We start from the raw sequence: 22,561 nt of genomic DNA on the forward strand, positions 1-22,561 counted from the left end.
TATCAACAATGTTCTTATATTATATCATGTTTTTTTTTTAATAAACGTAATGCAACTTTATTTATTTATTTTTTATTTATTTATAAACGTAATGCAACTTTATTGAAGGTTATAAACAAACAAACAATAAACTATTTATATACAAACAATGAAATGCTGCTTCAAAATATGCTTATAAACACATAAACAACGAACTACATTGAATTTTAAGCAATTTTGAATATCAATGCCATGTCATCTGGCTACCTATTTTGCTACGCTCTCCTATGTATGTAGTCAGTTGTCCTTTAATACATGTCCAAATTTACAAAAACGCCCAAAAAATTTCCCGCCCATAAGTCACAGCTGTTGACTTTTAAAAAAAAAAGAAAAAGGAAATGTGATTCCGAGAATCGAGGAGAGTAATTACTTCAATTTTAAACCGATCAACTTCACAACCGCTTTTCACTCGGCAATTAAGAAAAACAAAAAAAAAAATTTCACCCAAAAAAAGTTTCCAAATCTCGTCAATCTCTCCGACGAAGTGGAGATAGTGAATATGTGTAAATATCGGATATAGGATTTTAGAAGGATATAGGATTGGCATATTATGCAGTAAATATGTGTAAATATTGGATACTCCCAGTTTTGGTAATTTGTAAGACGTTATTTACACATATTTACTGCATAATATGTCAACCCCTCAAGTTTGTTACATATGTAATGGCCTAAAATACATCTTTTCGCGTAAATACGTTGTTGGCCTAAAAAGAAATTTAAATATTAAAACGAGACAAGATAAATCAAGCAGTAAATATAAGAAAATAATATATAATAGGAAACAAATAAATTGCAACTACCACGTCCAAATTAGTTCATAAATAAAGGGAATCATTAAGTAGACTTGATCCTGTTCACAAATGAAATCAGGAATTTAAATTCAAAAATTCCGGGTAGTTATATAATTCGAAATTCAAAAAATTCGAAATTCAAAACACAAACAGGGGCAATTTTCGGATATGAAAAAACATATAATTGGGCCACGTCATCCGAGTGGCTATTTACTTAGTATTTACAAAACCTTGGCTATATAGCAAATCATAACGTTTGATTTGGCTATTTTGCTAATTTTTTGTTAATTTAATTGTTGAACTCGATTTCCAAGACATAAAAGAAAAGGAGAAGCAATGGTAACTTATCTAGAAAAATAGCACACCTAGAACATTAACTATATTCCCTAATTAGCTAATTCAATGATCCTTTGAGCTGAGAACTTGTTGCCTTGCGTATTTAATAATTTAAGAGATGAATTTATTTGGAATAATTATATATTTTCGAAATGATTATATGTGTATATATATTATGGCTGAGCCAGGTGAAGACGAGGGGAAAAAGGGCCCTCTAAGTCGTAAGATTCATTGTCTTATGATTGCAAATTATGGCTCGGCCATTGTCCATAAGTTCCATTACATTGGGAATGATGCAAGATTCTTTGCTTCTAATGATGTCATTGACAACCCATTAATAAGAAACTGAAGATTCTCAAATCTAACCTAAAGTCGTTATTCATGTTCTAACCTAAAAGTCGTTATTCAATCCGAAGGTTTTAAATATAGACATCTAGTCGATATCCAAATTTCGTTCAATTTTTATGAATCTTACTTTTTTTTAATAACAAATTTAAATTATTGCAAAATCTGTTTCCTATTAGAGATAGAGAGAGACCGAGAGAGAGTATGTATCTTTTTATTATTTATTTTTTAATTATTGTTGATAGAGAGCATTTATAGTACACATGTCATCATGCATAATATTTTCAGATCAAGTCTCTTATCTTCATAAAAAAAACATAGAAATTTTAGGAACTCAAATGAGAACAACATTAGTATCATTTGAAAAATAGAATTAAATTAAAATATATGTTGAGATTTTTATTTTGATATATATATATATATATATATATATATAATTTTATAAGATATCCATCGATATTTCCGTCGATAAACGATATCTCCGTATATTTTTTATCGGTACGTCGGTAGCTGTATTAGAAATATCTATGAAATCTCCATCGACATCTTAATCGGTAACCGATATCTCAATAAAATCAGACCACCGATATTTGATCGGTAACAGTATTTGAATTCGTATCCAATCCTCACATGAACAGTAAACTTAATAATTTGACATGTACTCATTCGGTTATATTAAAGCTCTTAATCAATGTAATTTTATTTATTTCCATTTATTTATTTTACTGACACTGATTTTTTTTTTTGTGCGCAATAATTCCATTGAAGTTATGGATTTTTTTTTAATTAAAATAATCGAACACATGATAAAATGTTTATATACATAAATAAGACAAATTGAATTCTGATTTTTCGGTCAAATCTATGACTAGTAGCTAGTGAATTCAGACATGTATTTAGCTACCACTCAACTTAGGCCTTTTGCCAATAATAGAGATTGTACAGGCCATATGAGAAAATCATATATAAAAGATACTATATATTAGATATCTCAAAGAGAAAATAATTTGAAGGTTATAACCTTTTGCCAATAATAGAGATATTGTATATGACATTTGGGAAAAATCATATATAAAAGATATTGTATATTATATATATCAAGAGAATAATATTAATGTTATAACATATAAGTTGGGTAAGAGAGAGCGAGACAGCTTGGCTGCAGATTTGAGGTGTGAATATTCTAAGTATCTGCATGTTTGACAAAGTATCATACATGTTAACGTACGTGATTCCCTCTGAAGATTCAATGATACGAGGTTTCTTAATTCTAAACAACCAATGCATATAGTATATACTAATCTTATGGGTGTGTAACGTTTATTGCGTTTATTGTGGCCAATTATTTCAATGTGACTTTGCTGGTATATATCGTTGAGAAAATCTCCATGGGATAATATAATAGTGTATTTGGTTTGAGGTTATAGAATTTAATCACATTTTCGAGAATATTATTAATGTAATCAAATTATCAAGAATGTAGAATAATCATGTTTGGTTGTAAAATTTAATTTTTAAATAAATTTATGAGAATATTATATTATTGCTTTTGATTTGATAACATAACATAATGTCTAATAGAAAATAACCAAAATATATACTTATAATAATGGATCTTATAAAAGAGTATCGTTGAGAAAATCTTCATGGGATAATATAAGAGTGTATTTGGTTTGACGTAATAGAATGTAATCACATTTTCGAGAATATTATTAATGTAATCAAATTATCAAGAATGTAGAATAATCATGTTTGGTTGTAAAATTTAATTTTTAAATAAATTTATGAGAATATTACATTATTGCGTTTGATTTGATAACATAACATAATGTCTAATAAAAAATAACCAAAATATATTCTTATAATAATGGATCTCATAAAAGAGAAAAATAAAATTTAAAATAAAAATCAAAGATGTGAAAAAAAATCTTTAAAATGAAAGAAAAAAATTGTTTTAATAAATAAATGTGAAAAAGCATAAAATATAAAGAGAAAAAAATTGTTTTAATAAATAAATGTGAAAAAGCATAAAATATAAAGAGAAAAAAATGACATATAAAATTTAACTAACAATATAATGCATCTATAAAAAATATAATATATAGTTAGTAATATATTTATGTATAGATTTAATTAACAATATATATAATATATATGTATAATTAATAATGTGTCTACGTATATTTGCTTAAACTATAAATTAAGAAAATAGCCAACTTAAACGCTTAACAGTGTTAAATAGCCACTTTCAGTCGTAAATATTAGATAAATAGTCAACGTTTGATATATAAAAGTGACTATTTACCTAAAATATTTACATCTGAAAGTGGTTATTTATCTAAGATTTATCAAACGTTGACTATTTAGAAATGTCAAACGTTTAAATTGACTATTTTCCTAATAGACCCTTTCTTAAAACATATACATATACACTATATATAATCTATAGATATAATAAATATATATATATATATATATATATTAATATATAGTTAGTAATATATAATTTCAGTTATTAATATATGTATATCTACGTATGTATATATCGTTTCAATATATATAGTTAGTAATATATATGTATTTGTACATTACTTATCTTTTAATTTTTATTTGATACATGTAAATACACTAAACGGGAAATTATACAACATATTATTCAAGAAAATAATGAAGTTTTTGGAAATAGGAAATTCACTAGAGATAAAAGACAAGGAAGTATGTGTTTGAATTGCAGAGAGAATTTCTCTGTTTGAATCTTTGATTGATGAATGCCAATAGATTGTATTTTGTCTAGTATACATATCTTTACATCAACGCCCTAAGTATCTCTAACAGAATTTTGTTAGCTTTGTTGTTATGCCAAGCCGTCAAGTCTTCAGCTAGCTCACTTCGTTTGAATGGTTGAGTTTTGTTTCTCAGCTGAATCAGCAATGACTTTAACATCCCCTCTCAAGATGAAGGGTGGTCTTTGCACGCGAAGACTGTCTATTGGCTTGAGAAACCGGTTTAGGGTTTAGGGTGGTAATAGCCGCATCTGCTAGATTATCACACCACACTAAAGGAGTCTGTGCTATTATCTCTTTTAGTTTTGAAATTAGGGACTTGATCCACAATATTTATTCTCCAACATGAGAGAGTGCTCTATACTCTGTCTCCGTACGAGATCGAGCCACAACAGCTTGCTTGCCTGAGCTCCATGATACCATACATCCAACTAAAAACATGTAGTAGACACTTGCTGATCATTGGGGCAGCTCGCCTAATCAGCATCAGCGAAGCTTGTGAGAGTGAGATGCTGAGAATGAGAGAAAGTTGAGCCATGTGTGATCGTACCCTTCAAGTATCTGAGTACTCTCTTGCACAGAAACCAATGATCTTTAGTTGGCCGTTGGTCAATAAATCAGCGACGTACTTTGACTATGAGAGATACAAGCCGATAGGGTCTCTCACAGTTTCTATCCCTAGAAAGTAGTGGAGAGATCAAAATTTCTTGAGAGAAAATTGAGCATTGAGATCACCAATGAGATGTTGGATGGTTTTTATGAATTTTCGGTCACTAAGATATCATCTACATAAACCAGAACAAAGTATGTAGACTTAACCTTGTGATAAGATGAAGAGAGACGAATCATCTCGTGAATTTGTGAATCCCCACGCAAGAAAAGCAACTCGAAGCCGATCGAACCATCCGCGCGGAGCCGGTTTGAGGCCGTACAAGGCTTTGTGAAGCTTTCATATGTGATCACATCCCTTCGGTTGACACATGTACACATCATTGATGAGAACACCATTGACGAAGGCGTTGTTGACGTCAAATTGCTTGACATCCCATCCTCTGAACACGGAAGGAGTGAGTACAATCCTCACTATGCAGGTCTATATAACTGGGCTATAGGTTTAAGAGAAATCCACACTAGGGGTTAGAGCAAATCATTTGGCAATTAAGCGTGCTTTGTATCTCTGTATAGACCCATTTGGATTGTACTTAACCTTATAAACCCATTTGTTTCCAATGATGTACTTCTGAGCATCAAAAGGGATCAGTGACCAGGTTGCATTATGATGCAAGGCATCGATCTCAACTTGCATAGCCTGAGTCCAAATGGGATTTCTAAGAGCATGAGACACAGTTGGTGGTTCTGTGGGGCCAGGGTCAATTTCAAGAGGGTATTTTTTTTTTGGTTATATAGGCTTTCGGCTTTGTAATTCCTGACTTTGACCTGGTCTGCATAGTGTGTATGCGAGCTGAGAGAGGTGGTGTTGGTTGTGGTGATGGTGAGAAAAGTAAGTGTATGGTTATGGTGTGTTCATGAGATTGGGGATTGGTAGTGTATGAGGTATTTGATGTAGTGTCTGAGGTTATTGGACTGGTGTTAGAACTGGTTGGAGTAGACTCTGAATTGTGTGATGAGAATGGTCCAACATGAGTCGGCATTGTGATCCTGGACTAAGAGAGGGCTCTTTAGGGGGCATAGACGCTGAGATTGGACTAGGGACCACAGAATCACGTGTGTTTGCTGAGGTACTCAACTTAAAAGTGTACCTGACAAGTGGTGACTCTAAAGAGACTGACTCAACAGACAGGGAAAACAAAAGGGTATAGAAATTGACTCTCATTGAAAATAGCATTTCTAGTTATACATATGCGTTCTGAAGAGTGTAAACATTTGTAGCCTCTATGACTTGGACTATAACCAATAAAAACACATAAAGCTGGCTTATATCGTAGTTTGTTTTTATTGTAAGGTCTCAAATGAGGAAATACACTTGAATCAAAAACTCTGAAGCAATTATAGTCTGTTTTTTTTTTTTTTTTTTTTTTTTGTGAAATAGAGTTTGAAAAGGATTTGAGCCTTGTAAAACAGGTGTAGGTAAAGAGTTGATCACAAAGGTTGCAAAAGAAAAAGCTTCCCACCAGAAAGACAATGGCATTGTTGCTTGAGCTAACGTCGACAAGTCAAGCCCTACAATGTGCCTGTGTTTACGGCCAGCTCTACCATTTTGAGCGTGGACATGAGAACAAGGATGGCGATCAAGAATACCATGATCAATTAAAAAAAGGAGTAAAAGATCTATCTCTCTACCCCAATCAGATTGACGAGCGCAAATGAAAATGTTTAAAGATTTTTCAACAAATGTTTTGAAGATTTTGCAGGTGTTTAGAACTTTTGATTTTAATTTCATAGTATAAATCTAGGTAAATCTTGAGAAATCATCAATGAAATGTATGTAATATCTGTAGCCCTTATTAGATGCTATGGGTGCAGGGTCCCACAAATCCGTGTGAATGAGTTGTAAATGACGATCACTTTTGTTTTGAGACAAAGAAAAAGGAAGAGTGTGATTTCACCAAGCTGACAAGCATTACAAAACCGGTTTATTGGCAACATTGTTTGAGGCATGACAGAAACTTCTATGCCAAACATGCCACTGCTCAGACTTGGAGCTAGTGAAGAAAACAGACTTAGAGAATTGACTAACATCAGGACTTGAAAAATTTGAACTCACACCAATAGAATTGACACAATTTGAACTAGGACTATAAAATGGAGAAATATACTCAACATGACTACATGAACTAATATTGTTCTTGAAAGTAGCAGACCGGACCACCATCAACACATGAGTCTGACATGAGGTATATGCCTGTCTTTATGTATCCCTTGAAGAACTCTCCGTGTTCTCTTGTGTTGGAATAGATCTAGCGTTAAGAAAAGATTTATCGCTTCTAGCAAGCGGCGGAATATAAATTTTTTTTTTAAACCACGTAAAACGTTTTTACAACCTAGACAAAGTGCATGAACATATACTTTAAATTTTTAAAACTACATTTAGTTATTACTCGGTACCACCCTTGAATGGAACTTGAACATTGAGAAGCCTTAGGAAGGTTGAAACGTTCATCTCCCCACGCAGCTCGCCTCTCCCACTAGTCTTCTAGAACCTGTGAGCAACCACAAAAGTTTCTACCACTAGAGTCTTTATGTTTGGTTAGGATTTAGTGTGTATGCACTTTTAAACACTATGACTCAAGAACTAGTCTATGAGCCAAAGAGCTAAAACAAAACTCTAGGTCTAATGAGGACCTAGGTGCCAAAACAAAAAGGGACACGAAGAGATTCTAGAGAGAGAGAGAGGGGGGCGGCTACAACTTAGAGAGAGAAACTCTCAATCTCAAAATTGTGTGTTGTGAATTGTGAATGAGGTGGGGTATGTTAGGAATATTGCCCACTTGAAGATAATGAATAAATGTTTACTAAATTCGATAATAAGATAACTTTATTAGCATTATATGATTAGTGGGTTGAGTTCTAAACAATTAGAATCAATAACAACTATCTTCCATAGCCTCCGTATCTAACTGAGTCACGTGCTGGGCACCTGAGTTCGGGCGGTGAGCTAAAACATGGTCGATGACTGATATACGCCTGGAAAGCTATATCTAAAGTCATATATGTGGAACACATAGGTGAAGGCTGATCACTATGTGGGAGCATTCTACACTTGTGGTAAGTGTACGACTTGGACAGGTCTTGGTGTAGATGTGTCGTTTAAGGACCGTTACGACACACTAACCGAGGTCACTATGATGGTCACAGTGAGACTTGATCTAAATCCTGAAGTGATCATGGACACTGGGTTATGTTACTGGGCTCTTTGACTCATTCGCTAAAAGGCTATTCATGCTAATCACAGCTTATGTCTTGGGAGTTTTCTCAGAGCATGATTCGAGTGAGAAGTGATTTACAGATACGGAATCCAGCCTTCCCGAAAGAAGGTTAATGTTCACTCACCTAAGGGTTGATTCCAGAACCGATAGATTGCTAGCACTTTCGAAGTAAGTAACGTTCGAAAGAATCTTTCGCTGGGGAAGCAACAATGCTTAGGGCTGATATGTATCAAGAGAAGTATAACGGAAAAATTGACTTCTCTTGACACGGGTTGAACCTGGAGGATCTTGATCACGAACTGACTATATCAGTGGACACTCGTCACGATGAGTAAATATAATTCTAGTATAAAGGAGAGTTCAGTCTTGGCTTACAAGGTGGAGTATTTGACCAAGATTAGACGAATCGATGGACAAAAGAGAAATGACTATTTCGTCTTTTTCATCGGATTTGTTAAGCTCCTATTACTAGGTCCATAGTCCCCGATTCGGCTCTGATAAAGGCGGATAAGAACTTTCTTATAAAAATGTTTATCATTATTAATCTCACTTGCTGTAATTGTGATTGACAGCATTAATTCTGGAAAACGGGTATTCGCAGAATTAAATAAATATTTATGGTAGAATTGTTTATTTATTGTTTGATCAAGTAAATAAACAATTATTAATTATTTGTTTATTGTTGGACCAAGTAAATAAATAATTAATTGGGTTTTAAGCAATTGGGCCTTGCACAAAAATATGAAAGTCGGATTTAGGGTTTTGGCACTAGGGTTTGCGCAAATCCCCTTGGCCGTGTGCCTAAAAACCGATTTTTATAATATTGGTATTTACCAATATTTTCTCTTTAGTTGTTTAAATAAAGGAGAGATAATAATATAAGATATTTTCCTATATTTTCTCCTTATTTAAAGGAGAATATTTAGGAGAATATTTAGGAGAAAATTTAGGAGAATAATATATTCTCCTTTATTATCTCACTAAATAAATTATTCTCTATTTAAATATCCCATAGATATTGATCTGATGGATGAGAGAAAAAGTAGGATTCACTTGTTGAGATCCAAGGGCCTAGATTAAATCCATTAGTGTGAACACAATAAAAGGAAATAAAATATTCTGGAAGATTCCATGAATATCTCCTTTTTACTACTATAAATAGGGGTTCATGAGAAGGCAAAACTTAAGTTTTTTTAACCTAATAATTTCGTGCAACCTAGCCCTCATTGGCCGTGCACTTCTGCTTCTCTTCCCCTCGGAAATTCGTTTCCATTCTTAGTAAAATAAGAGCGAGATCTCGAAACACCTAGTTTTGTGATCTAGTGAGATAAAGACTGTGCCCACTCATCTTTCTTATTCGCCTCGGAGATTACGTTTCGGAAGACTAAGGTGTCATCCTCGAGTCCTTCATCAAGACAACTCAAGACGAAGACGGATTGTGAAAGCTTTCAGTTCGTGAGCCAAAAACTGTAAGTATTCGTTTTTCGCTCTATATCGGTTGCTTGACTTATATGCTCTCGTGAATTAAATTAATTAAACATAACTAGATCTTGTTAATTATAACCATAATTTAATTAGCTTATGATCAGCGTAATTAATTATTTTTCCGCATTAATATGGTTATATGGTGGAATCATCTCAAAAGAGGCACGTCGGAGCGATCGTTCGTGTCCGATGCGCGCTCAATCCACCAACAAGTGGTATCAGAGCGATTGTTCGTGTCTGATACCCACTTGATTCCCCAACAGGGTATTTATAGGAGGAGGATTACATTCAAAAGGTGATTTCCTCTTTTCTCTTGAATACCACATATTCATGAGCGAATCTTCATTTCCTCTTTTCCTCATGTCACACGTCCAACTCTATGCTTATAGAAGCAAACTTGTTTCCTCTTTTGCCTATTCTCTCTTGGTCTTGGCCGTCCCCTTTGATTTTCTTCTAGAGGAAATTTGTTTCCTCTTTTTCTTTTGGTAAGTATCTTCATCCATCAATGCACAAAATAATCTCTCTTTCCTTCTCTTCTCTTGGACGGTTTCTATGGCTTTTAGAAGGTGCTTCTAGATGTATCTTCATTTGTTCATGACAACATAAGAAAAACCCATTAAGATTTTTCACATAAAATTCCATGAAATGAAATTCAATCCTCAAGGGCCAATTCATCAATAGGGCCGTGTGAATTTAAATTCATTGTCATCATATGACAATGTAAAAAAACTTATTTATTGACATTCTTACCATCCGGTGTCCAAAAAGACAAAATTACCCTTTAGACAATTTTCGTAAAACTTGTCTAGTTCTTGTTTTGACTTAGCTTCTAGTTTAACCAATCCTACTCTAAAGACTTGTGGTAGTGACCTCATGGATCCAAATGAACAAAGCTTGAGCTAGCATACTTGGACTCAAAAGTTCACAAACCTTTTCCAAGTTCTAGCTTAATGTCAAAGGACTCCACTAAAGAGTTGACACTGAAATCTCTCGGTTCAAATGAATATATTTTCTACTCAAGAATTCTACTTAATTGAAATGAGTGGATCCATTGAATATTATCTATATTTACCCTTCATGAATATCATCAATTAGATGAGATTTATAAAATTACCGTTTTACCGTTTTAGTTGTTATTTCCTCAACTCCTTTGTCGCTTGTGAATAAGTTAGAAGCAATGTATTGACGAGAAGCTAACAAGTCACATTGATTCATCCAAAAGAGTCATGACTCAATTTGGACACTGGCTAGTTCATTTATTCACATTCCAAGGAACAAAGCATAAGATGATATACATTGCATTTCAACAATCTTGTACATGAATTCCATATCTATGAGATCTTCACAAAGTTACTCATGACATCTTCATAACTTTGTACTTCACCAATAGATCTTGTCTATATCACATAGTGAATCTAGAACTCTGACTTTCTCGAATGAGAGTACGTAAGCTATGAAATGACATGTCTCATTTCAGGATTGAGGTAAGCACGATGCAATTCATACATAGTGACTTCGAGACATAAGAGGTTAAATGGTTTGTTCTTATTATGTCTCTAGAAGTGCACTAGTCAATTCAGTACCTTCAGAAGATACCTAGGAAGAACTATAGAGTCTCCAACTCTCAATGTCCTATAACCAGACATCATAGATTCTGCTAACAATCATACTGAGATCAATAGCCCTTTGATCCTTAGATTGTGAATATACTGCTTTAAGCAAACCATGAAGAGTTTGTTCATGCTATTTGACTCTTCATTTGTTGTTAGGTTTGTTTAAGGACTAAAGACTGTAGTTTATCATAAAGCTTCAAACAGACAAGGAAGAATGAATGAACGTTTCAACTTTTATTAATTATTCATCAGTTACAAGCAAGAGTCTTCGTGGGACTTTATTACATCAAATGTACATAAAAAGAGACTACTACTCTTCTTGTAGGCACCATTGACAACATCTTGTCCTTCACAACATAACAATCAACACAAAACTCAACATATACATCATTGTCATTGGTGATTTTGTAATGCTAATAAGGTTTTTCTTAAATAGAGGTACTCTCAATACTTTATTCAATTTCAATTTGTTGTTATTTTTGTTTATTAAGACGGTAGATCCAACATGAGATATTTGTACTAAAGTACCATTACCGGTCATCAATTTACCCTTCCCTTTGTAGTCAAAACTGATTTGTAGGTGTGAAATCCGGAAATCTAACCTAACAAAAAAGTTAGAATTTTTATAATTGAGTGACTTTAATCTTTTAATGGAGTGGCAATCAAATAAACATTTTTATTTTAGCATTTAAAGTTTTAATATTTATAAATATATCCTTTATACAAATTAGTTTACAAGTCCGTATTTAGTATGTTATTATTTTATATTAAAGTTAAAGTTATATTATATTATTATGTTATTATTTTATATTAACCTTAAATTATATTTTATATTATTATGTTATTATTTTTTCCTTACTTTTCTTAACGTGGAAGTCATTAGATAATATTGTTAGGAATATTGCCCACTAGAAGATGATGATTACTAAATAAGATAAGAAGTTACTTTATTAACATCATATGATTAGTGGGTTGAGGTCTAATAACATTTAGAATCAATAACAACTATCATCCATAGTCTCTGTATCAAACTGAATCGCATGCTGGACATCCGAGATCGTGCGGTGAACTAAAACTTGGTCGATGACTGATATGTGCCTAGAAAGCCTTATCTAAAGTCGTATATGTGGAACACAAGTGAAGTGATCACTTAGTGGGAGCATTCTGCACTTGTGGTAAGTGTACGACTTGGACAGACCTTACATGTAGATATGTCGTTTAAGGACTGTTATGACACACTAGCCAGGGTCACAAATGATGGTCACAGTGACGCTTGATCTTAATCCTGAAGTGATCATGGACTTCTTGGTCGCGTTACCGAGTTCTTTAATTCATCACGTTAAAGGCCAATAAAGGTTGAATAAATGGATGTTTTGGGAACTTGGGACATGATTGTAGAAGAAAGTGGTTTACAGATACGGAATCCAGCCTTTCTGAAAGAAGGTTAATGTTCTCTCACCTAAGGGTTGATTTCAGAACCGATTGATTGTGCACACTTCCGAAGTTGGCTTATGTTCGGTTGAATCTTTTGTTGGGGAAGCAACGATGCTTAGGGCTTATATGTAACGAGAAAGGTATAACGGAGCAAATTGACCTATCTCGATACGGGCATAACCTTGAGGGTCATGATCACTTATTACTGAATCAGTGGACACTCGTTATGATGAGTAAATATAATTATAGTATTAAAGGAGAGTTCAGTCTTAGCTTACACGGTGTAGTATTGACTAAGAAAAGACGAGTCGACAGAAAAAGAAAAGGGACTTTCTTCGTCTTTTTGATCGGATTTGTTAAGCTTCTACTATTAGGTTTATCGTCCCCAATTCGGCTTCGATAAAGTCGGATAAGAACGTTAATATAATAGTATGTATTATTATTATTATAATCTCACTTGCTGTAATAGTGATTGACAGCATTAAATTTAAAAAAAGTTATTTTGGGAATTAAATTAATATTTATAGTAAAGCTGTTTATTTATTGCCAGATCAAGTAACTAAACTTATTATTTATTGTTGGACAAGTAAATAAGTGTTTAATGGGCTTAAATCTATTGGGCCTTGAAAAAGCAAAATAATCGCTTACCCCCTACGGTGTTGGACGTTTTTTGCACTGGTGTGGTAACCAGTATTTTTCTGTTCCTAAAATATATGAGAATAAATAGGAGATATATTTTCCTATATTCTCTCATAATATTTAGGCTAAATATAAGGAAGATATTTATGAGAATATCTAGGAGTATATAATTTCCTAGATTTTCTCAACAGAAAATACACTAGGACAAAAGACGTTATCCGGTGCGACGAATGTCGCACCTAATGCCTCAAATGTCGCACCTAAAGGTTTATTAGGTGCGACAATAGGTGCGACACTGTCGCACCTGATAACCCGTCGCAGAAGGTATTGGGTGCGACATGTCGCACCTAATAGGTACCCCATTAGGTGCGACTTTTTCAGGTGCGACTTATCGCACCTAATGCCCAAGTTATTTTCCTGCCAAATTTTATAGAATTGGCGGGTAATGGCATATCGGGTGCGACATGTCGCACCTGAAAGTTTTCGCGCCATGGTATTCGGTGCGACAATGTCGCACCCAATACGTTTGTTTAATTAAAAAAAAATACAAAATTAAAAAAAGTAAATTAACAAAATAAAAATGAATTACATAATTCTAAATGAATTAAGAATAAAAATTCAAATAATATTAATTAAACAAAATTCTAAATGAATTAGAAATAATATTCTGAAAATAGAATTCTTAATTAAAAATACAAATTCTTTCCAAAAAACGAAAAAAATGAATTCTTATTTTTTTTTTCTTATAAAACTTATCGATAGTAGAATTTCCTCTGCCGAATAAGTTGCCAGAACTTCGAGAACCGCTTCCGCGTCCTCGTCCACCGCTGCCTGACGCGCTGCCGCTCGTTCCGCCGCTTCCGTAAGGACGGTCTCGCAAGTAATCCATAGAACCTGGCGTGGAACCTGGCGTGGAACCTGGCGTCTGCTGATCCGTCCCACCTGGTTGCGATGCAGGCGGAGGTTGAGGAGTCGTGGGAGGCTGGTTGTGCTGCTGGCTGAGGAAGGCGATCTGTTGCCGCATCAGTTGCAGCTCGGCTTGTTGGGCATCCATCTGAGCTCGCATCTCGGCAACCAATGGATCGGTCTGAGATGACGAACTTGACGAGCCTCCATCTAGCGTTTGGGCAACACCCAACGATGACCTTGGGATCGAAGGCCCTAAACCGACTTCCCAGTCTCTGCGCACTCCCAAAACATCGCGCATCGCGTACATCTCCGCATCTTCTTGGGAGATCACGATGTTTTACTCCTCCGCTTGCCGCAAAATATCTATCGTCTGGACGGTGACTTGATCCTTCAAAATAAAACCACAAAAAAACTTATCAGATAAGAAGAAATAAAGTAATTAAATATAGTAAATAAAAAAAATTAACTTACGTATTGCGTCTTCGCGAAGTCCGTCGTCCACGATCCCTTAGCGTCCTGGTGTTTTTCTAACCATATCGCTAAAGCCGAGCCTATACTCCCATCTTCTCTTCGCTGTAATTTTTCAACATTAAAATATGAATCACATATATATTACATATTAATTTTAAGAGACTTACGTTCCTCGAGCGATGACCAAAAAAACTAAGCGAGCCTTGCCTCGCCTTCGTCTTCTTCATCTTCGAATTTTCCCGGTTGCGGAGAGATTTCGCCTGCAAGACATAAATACGTGAAGTTTAATTTTAAGAAATTCGAATAATCATCGGAAGTTCAACTCATACCTTATGCTCTGGCGAGTCGAACACCTCTATTGCTTTCAACCAGGCTTCCTGGTTGTAGCCATCGGAAGTTTCATTTTTAGCGAGATCCTTACTCCCGCAAAATGTCTTGAAGAAGAGCTGCGACAACCTCGACTTCTGGCCACGACGCATCCTCTTCGCATTGCGAATGATAGCCATATCAATCTCGTTGCGAATAGGATCTGCAGGCACAAGCTCGCCACTCTCGGGATGTGCATAAACGAAGTTATACTCGTTATGAATCGAGTTCATAAGAGCCGCCACACTCTGTGCAGGCACATGATTCCAGTCTGGGAGGTCGACTGGAATGGTACTCTTGATCAGGTTTCCTAATCGGTTTTGGAACGTCCCGATCAACGGATTTTGCTCCCTGACGTCTTGGTAGAACGCCTGCGCATTCTGATCGTAGCGAACTGTGTTCGCTCCAGGGGTCCCAACACGAGCTCTCGCAGAAACGACGCCAGTCGTTGGTCCCCACTTCTTCCTCGGCATCTGCGGGGGGTCACGCTCTCCTCCTGATGGGTCCTGACCTGAAGTAGACATCCTGCAAAATGAATTGTAGTTAGTATTTTTAATTACTATGTAATTACTATTCGACGACTACGGTTATTACATGGTGTTAGTCATTCATCGTTGTCACTCGATGTAATGTTAGTATCGACATCAACATCGTCTCCCTCAAAAACGGCAAGCGCCTCATCTTCTTCATCCACTTCTTCATCATCTTCAACGACATTAACAAGCTCGGCCGTAGCAGTTTCGTGTCGATGATTAAGACGGTCGATATTTGACAATTCTATTGTCAATGGAATCGATGCTGAAGTGGTCGGATCAACTTCAGGAATGTCCCATATCCCACGTTGATTGCATTCCTGAACGATTTCCCATTCGCGACCCTTAACGAGATCTTGGATGTAAAACACTTATTTCGCTTGAGTCGCGAGTATAAACGGCTCTTCTGTAAACCACTCTTTGGCGGTATACGAACTCATTGCTCCGGTGGTCTTATCAACGTGCACTATACGTCCTGCATTGTACTTGTCACCATACCATATGCATTTGAACAGTACGACACGACAGTTATGTGTATAGTTCAGCACGATTACGTCTTCCATTCGACCGTAAAAGTTGAAGTCGTTCAGGGGCACACAAACACCGCTATTCTGGGTGATTCGTTGGTTATCACGACGACGAGTGATGAACTTCACGCCATTCACAAAGCAACTCGGATACTGATGAGCAATATGCATAGATCCCGTAGACAACGCGTAAAGTTCTTCAGACACGTCGAAACCACTAACTTTCATGTCATAAATCTGGAATATACAAATTAAGATGATGTCATTAGCAATTTTAGTAGCAATTTTTCGCAAATGAATCCTTTCGGTTTACCTTTTTCGCAAACCAAATTTTGAATTCTTTTCTGTGCATTGCTTCGAGATCAGAATCTGCAGTTCCCGCTTCAGAGTTATTTTGTATAAGTTCCAAATGCTCACTGTTAACATTACGTAATTAGATGTAAATCAATGAGCTAGATTATGTACATATTTAAATGAAAGAATCCCTTACATCAAATACGGATCGATTTCTGGACAATTGGTAAAAATGTACCACTCCGCCTTCTCTTTTTGGTCGTCGTCTAAAACTATCGGCTTCATCATCCCGTAAGGCACACAGTTTTCAGATCGAAAAACACTAAGTTCCCGCACTTGAACTTCATCGACAGTTTTCTTATCTTCGAGATACCTTGCAACAAATGTCAATGCCTCTTCTACAACGTACGCTTCCGCAATGGAGCCTTCGGGTCTAGCTCTATTTCTGACAAATTGTTTTAACGTTCCAAGGTATCTCTCAATTGGGTACATCCATCGCATATGCACCGGACCACCACACAACGCTTCATCTGGTAGATGAATTGTCACGTGAACCATGATCGTGAAAAAAGCTGGCGGAAATATCATCTCAAGCTTACACAATATCTCAATGATTGAATCTTGCGCTTTTTCGAGATCGTCCACTCTCAGGGTTCTAGAACTGATCAACTTGAAAAAGTTGCAGAGCTCTGAGATCGTCTCTTGTATCGGTTTTGGCACAAAAGGGCGAATACCATCAGCCAACAGCCTCTGCATGATCACGTGACAATCGTGCGACTTCAAACCTGTGAGTTTCCCGTCAGCAGTTACATTTTTCTTCAAATTTCCAGCGAGCCCGTCTGGGAATTTAACAGATTGAAGGAACTCGGTAAACCGGTGTCTCTGCTCAAGCGTTAACGTGTACGCTGCTGGCGGTTTGTACCACCCATTCCTTTGTTGTCTCAAGTGCAGAGAAGACTTGATTTTCAAGTCCATCAAGTCAAATCTCGACTTCTCCGTATCGTAGTTCTTCTTTTCCAAGCTGAGCATCGTCCCGAGAAGATTCTCGCACACGTTCTTCTCTATATGCATGACGTCCATGTTGTGCTTCAACTCCAATTCTGACCAGTAAGACAACTTATAAAAGATGCTCTTTTTGGTCCAATTCAATTCGCACTCAGCACGTTTTCGTTTACCGATATTCTTGCCGGTTTTCGTGGAAGACACACTAGTCAACTGATCGAGTATGTCTTGCGCAGTCAACTTGACAGGTTTCAGGCGCTTCTCGTGACGATTTACGTAGTGATCAGTGCTTTTCCTCAATCGATGAGGCGTAGGCAAGAATCGACGATGGTCATAGTAGACAATCATGTTTCTAATTTTCATAGATGGCGTCTCAATGTTGCACGTGGGGCAAGCAAGATACCCTTGGCCACTCCATCCCGACAAATACGATCGAGCCGGAAAGTCGTTTATCGTCCATAGAAGCGCGGCACGCAACCGAAACACTTCATCGTTCGCCCCGTCTCGCACTTGGAATCCATTATCCCACAATTCTTTAAGCTCTTCAACTAGTGGTTCTAAAAATACGTCCATGTCTTTTCCAGGTGAGCTCGGTCCAGGTATCAAAAGCGTTAGCATCAAGTACTCTTTTTTCATGCACAACCAAGGTGGCAAGTTGTACGCAGTTAGTACCACGGGCCACATACTATACGCTAGACTCATTTCCCCAAACGGGTTGAACCCATCAGAAGCTAGTCCCAGACGTACGTTACGAGGCTCTGCAGCGAAATTTGGGTGTCTCTCATCTAGATTCTTCCACGTCGAACCATCTGCCGGATGTCGCAAAACGCCTTCTTCTTTGACGCGATCTCGTGCATGCCACTGCATCTCAAGCGACGTGTGTCGAGAAGCGTACAATCGCTTCAATCGATCTTTCAAGGGAAAGTATCATAATATCTTTTGTGATACATTCTTCCCCGTTGGCTTCCATCTGCTCTCATTGCAAATTGGGCACACTTCAAGATTCTCGAGATCTTTTCGAAATAACACACAATTGTTGATGCACGCGTCAATCATATCGTATCCCATGCCGAAACGCTTCAGCTTCGCCTTTGCCTCGTAGTGTTTTTCCGGAATTCGATTACCAATTGGGTGAGACTTCCTCAAGAGCTGCAACAATTCTGTAAACGACTTGTTCGTCCAATGGTTCGTGACTTTGATGTGCATCAACGAAACCAAGAACGACAAAGATGAAAACTCTTTGCACCCAGGGTACAATTCTGCTTCTAACTCAGCGAACAAATCTTCCACTTGCTCATCTGCACGCACTTCACTCGGAGTCGGATCCGTAAAATCGTCGAAGTCCTCGTGATCCATTATATCATGGAGAGCATCGTGCAATCTACCGACTCCTCTTTGGTTAGTCTCGCTGGCAGCTTCTACCATTCGACGTTCGCCGTGATGATACCATTCGGTGTATCCCGGAGTAAACCCCTTGTTCAAAAGGTGATTCTTTACTACCCCGATGTCCAGACATCTCACGTTATTGCAAGACTTACAAGGACAACGATAATGACCGTTTTCGTTCGGGAGTCTGCTTGCAACGCGGATAAACTCGTTAACCCCTGTTTTATATTGCAAACTCAACCGATTGTTCTCGGTAATCCAGTCCCTACTTGGATTTGACATTCTTCTGAATGAGACGGGAAATTGGGGGATAAAACTGAATCGTTAGAATTCATTTTGTAGGATTGAATTATTAGGAAATTGAGAGGTAAAATTGAGAGTGAATCGTTAATATTTGAAATTTAGAGTGAATTATTATGAAATTGAGAGTGATGAATTGTTAGGAAATTGATAGTGGATCGTTAATATTTGAAAGATTCGAGAGCGAATTTGTAAGAATGAAAGAGAAATTGTGATTGACATGTATTAATTTTGAAAAGTGGTTAGAATTCGTTAATATATACAAATTCACTACTGATTTCATTAACGAGTTAACCAATTTCGACAAATTAGTTAATTCGTTAAAATATATTATCAAAAGAGTTAATTTTCTTGAGAAATACGTTTTATTCTACCGAAAATTCGGCAGAGTTTCCCCTAAAATATTGACTAACCAAAATCTGCAATTAAAACAAAAACACATATATAACCAACCAAGACTATCTTATTAACATACTAACTACTAAATTGAACCTATGTAGCTCCATTTATTATCTTATCAATAAATTTTCAATAAGTTTAAATTAAATTAAATATGTTACTAATTCATTTTAAAATATATTCATATATATTATTAATTAATCTAACTAAAAAAGTATTAAATTAATTAATTAACCAAATTTTCAACAAATTGCAATCAACTTAAACAAATCATGTTACAATTACATTAAATTACACTAAACACGTTACTAATTAATTTAATATATTACTTTTAACTTAATTAATCTAATCTATCATATTACACATTATTAAAAAAAATGACTATTACTATATGCTACTATTTTCATCAAAGTTATATTATCATTTAATCTAACATGTTACTATTTTCATATATATTACTAATTAATCTATATGAAATAATCTAAAAATATTAAATAATCTATAAATATTAATAATTACAAATACCTAACGTTTTTCCGAGGCGACGACGAGGCACTGAGACGACGGGGCTGCGAGTGACCAAGCTGCGGCGATGGCTGGGCCGAGGGTGGGCCGGGGGCTGGGCCGAGGGCTGTTGTGCGTGAGCGAGGGTTGAGGCCGTTCACTGAGACGACGGGGCTGCGAGTAAAATACCGGGATCTAATCACACACATACACACATTGCAAAAAAAAAAAGCCACGGAATTTGGATTCGTCATACCGGGATATTCTTGTCTGAATCCAAAAGGCGAGCGAGAGAGAGAATGGAACGAACGGGTGTGCAACGGAGTCGGGCCTCTCGGTTTTCGTTCTCGGTGGTGTTCGAGGAGGGAGCGAGGTGGTGAAGTACCGGGGAGCAAGGCCGGAGCGGTGAGAGGGTGGGTCGGGCCTGGTCGCCGGAGGATGTTCGGGTGGGTCGGGAGGGGTCGGAGAGAGACAGAGTGAGATTGACGGAGAGAGAGTTAGACAGAGAGAGAGAGAGAGAGAGAGTGAGGCTTACCTGGAGGACGGCGCCGGGGAATGGAGGCGGGGCTGGTCGCCCGGGGACGAGCGTCGGGCTGGAGGCGGGGCTGGTCGCGCCGGGGACGAGCGTCGGGCGCTGGAGGCGGGGCTGGTCGCGCCGGGGACGAGCGTCGGGCTGGAGGCGGGGCTGGTGGCGCCGGGGACGAGCGTCGGAGAGAGAGAGAGTTAGAGAGAGAAGAGAGAGTTAGAGAGTGAGAGAGTTGGTTTGGGCGACATAGTCGCACCTAATAGTCATAAGTGTCGCACCTAATATGACTATTAGGTGCGACACTGTCGCACCCAATGTGAAATTCCAGAACCCAATACATTCGAGGGGAATTTCTGACCGTTTTAAATTTTTAAACCCATTAGGTGTGACACGAGTCGCACCCAATGGTATTAGGTGCGACATATGTCGCACCCAATAGTATCCGATGCGACAATTTCATATCAGGTGCGACAAAGTCGCACCGGATAGCCATAATCATCAGCGAAATTTTTAGGCGCATGGAAGACTATCGGGTGCGACATGTCGCACCTAATATGTTCTTAGGTGCGACATTTAGGTGCGACATGTCGCACCTAATACCCTTCCGCACCCAATATGTTAATTTGTAGTAGTGATATTTTATACTGTTGTATAAAATAAAATCCTAGTTATTGATCTGATGGATGAGAGGAAAAATAGGATTCACTTGTTGAGATCCAATGGCTGAGATTTAATCCACTAGTGTGAACATAATAAAAGAAAATAATATCTTTTAGAATATTTTGGAATATTCTATAAAGATACCTTTTAAATCGCTATAAATAATGGGCTGATGTGAAGCAAAATGGAACCTAGCCATACAGCTAAAAACGCCCACACACTCTCCTTTGTGCCCGTGTGCTTGTTTCTCATTCCTCCCATCGGAATTGCTTCAATTTCATTCTTAGAAAGAAGAGAGAAAGATCAGAAGCACCCCGTTTCCAGATCTAGTGAGATATAACGAAGCCCACTCGTTTGTCTTATCTTCCTCGGAGATTACGTTTCGAAAGACTTTGGTGTCATCACATTGAGTCCTTTAAGGAGGAGTTCCAGATCTGATCGTGTGGAGGCTTGTACGTTCAAGACAAAGATGGATTATGAAAGCTTTCAGTTCGTGAGCCTAAAACTGTAAGTTTTCTTAAACTCGTCTTTTATATGATATGGTTGCTTGATGAAGTTTCTTATGATTAACTAATTAAGTAATCTAGATCTTGTTTGATAACCATGTTAATAATTAGCTCTTGTTAGCGTAATTATTCTTTTCCGCATTTTAATTGGTTATTTAAGGTGCATCAATCACCGACAAGTGGTATCAGAGTTGGATGATTACTTAATTAATCAATTCGTTCTAGTAATTAATTTTAATATGCTTTTTATGAATTTATATTATGATATGTTGTTCATTCAATTCAGTATGATATGATATGTGAATTGTGATTCGTGGTTGATCATAGATATTTTATTCTCGCTTTTCTAGAATTGTTGTTAAACCCGAAATTCAAAGGGTATAGGATTTTTGTAATTTTATTTAAAATACTTGTTGTAATTCGATCGTTGTGAAATTTGGGGGGCTGACTATCCACTGCGAGATGAGATGACGTCCGAAGAACAGCCCCGTCGGAGTTCCAGAGATCCACCTTTGACGTAGAAGACGAATTTTGTGACATCCTTGTCACAAAATTCCGCCTACCCCTTAGATAGGAGTCTCGGATTTTTTGCCCCCTTACTCTTGATCCAAGCTAACTTGTTGAGTCCTAACTTGGCAAGTAAGCTCAAGGATTCGACCGGGTCAAAGCCCGTTACCCCGGTTGGGCCCAAGAGGCCCAAACCGATTTTTATAAAAAAAATTAATTTTTTGATGTTTTATTTAAATTAATTATATGAGCTGGGCTCTAATAAATTTTATTTAAAACATGAAAAATAAATGATCAAGGACATTGATTTAATTTTCAA

At 36.8% G+C, this 22,561-nt stretch overlaps 1 long non-coding RNA gene across 1 annotated transcript; it reads right to left on the minus strand.

The window, feature by feature from the left end:
* Nucleotides 1–20,077: 20,077 nt before the first annotated feature.
* LOC149398086 (uncharacterized) lies at nt 20,078–20,620 on the minus strand. Its single transcript, XR_016297004.1, has 3 exons — nt 20,579–20,620; nt 20,300–20,467; nt 20,078–20,217 (listed from the first exon to the last, which is right to left on the minus strand). It is a non-coding gene; the product is annotated as an uncharacterized LOC149398086 (long non-coding RNA).
* Nucleotides 20,621–22,561: the final 1,941 nt, after the last annotated feature.

The sequence above is a fragment of the Urtica dioica genome, chromosome 5 (assembly GCF_054948205.1).
Source record: "Urtica dioica subsp. dioica isolate 48M chromosome 5, U.dioica_male_clone48M_v1_H2, whole genome shotgun sequence".
In the NCBI taxonomy this organism is placed as follows: Eukaryota; Viridiplantae; Streptophyta; class Magnoliopsida; order Rosales; family Urticaceae; genus Urtica; species Urtica dioica.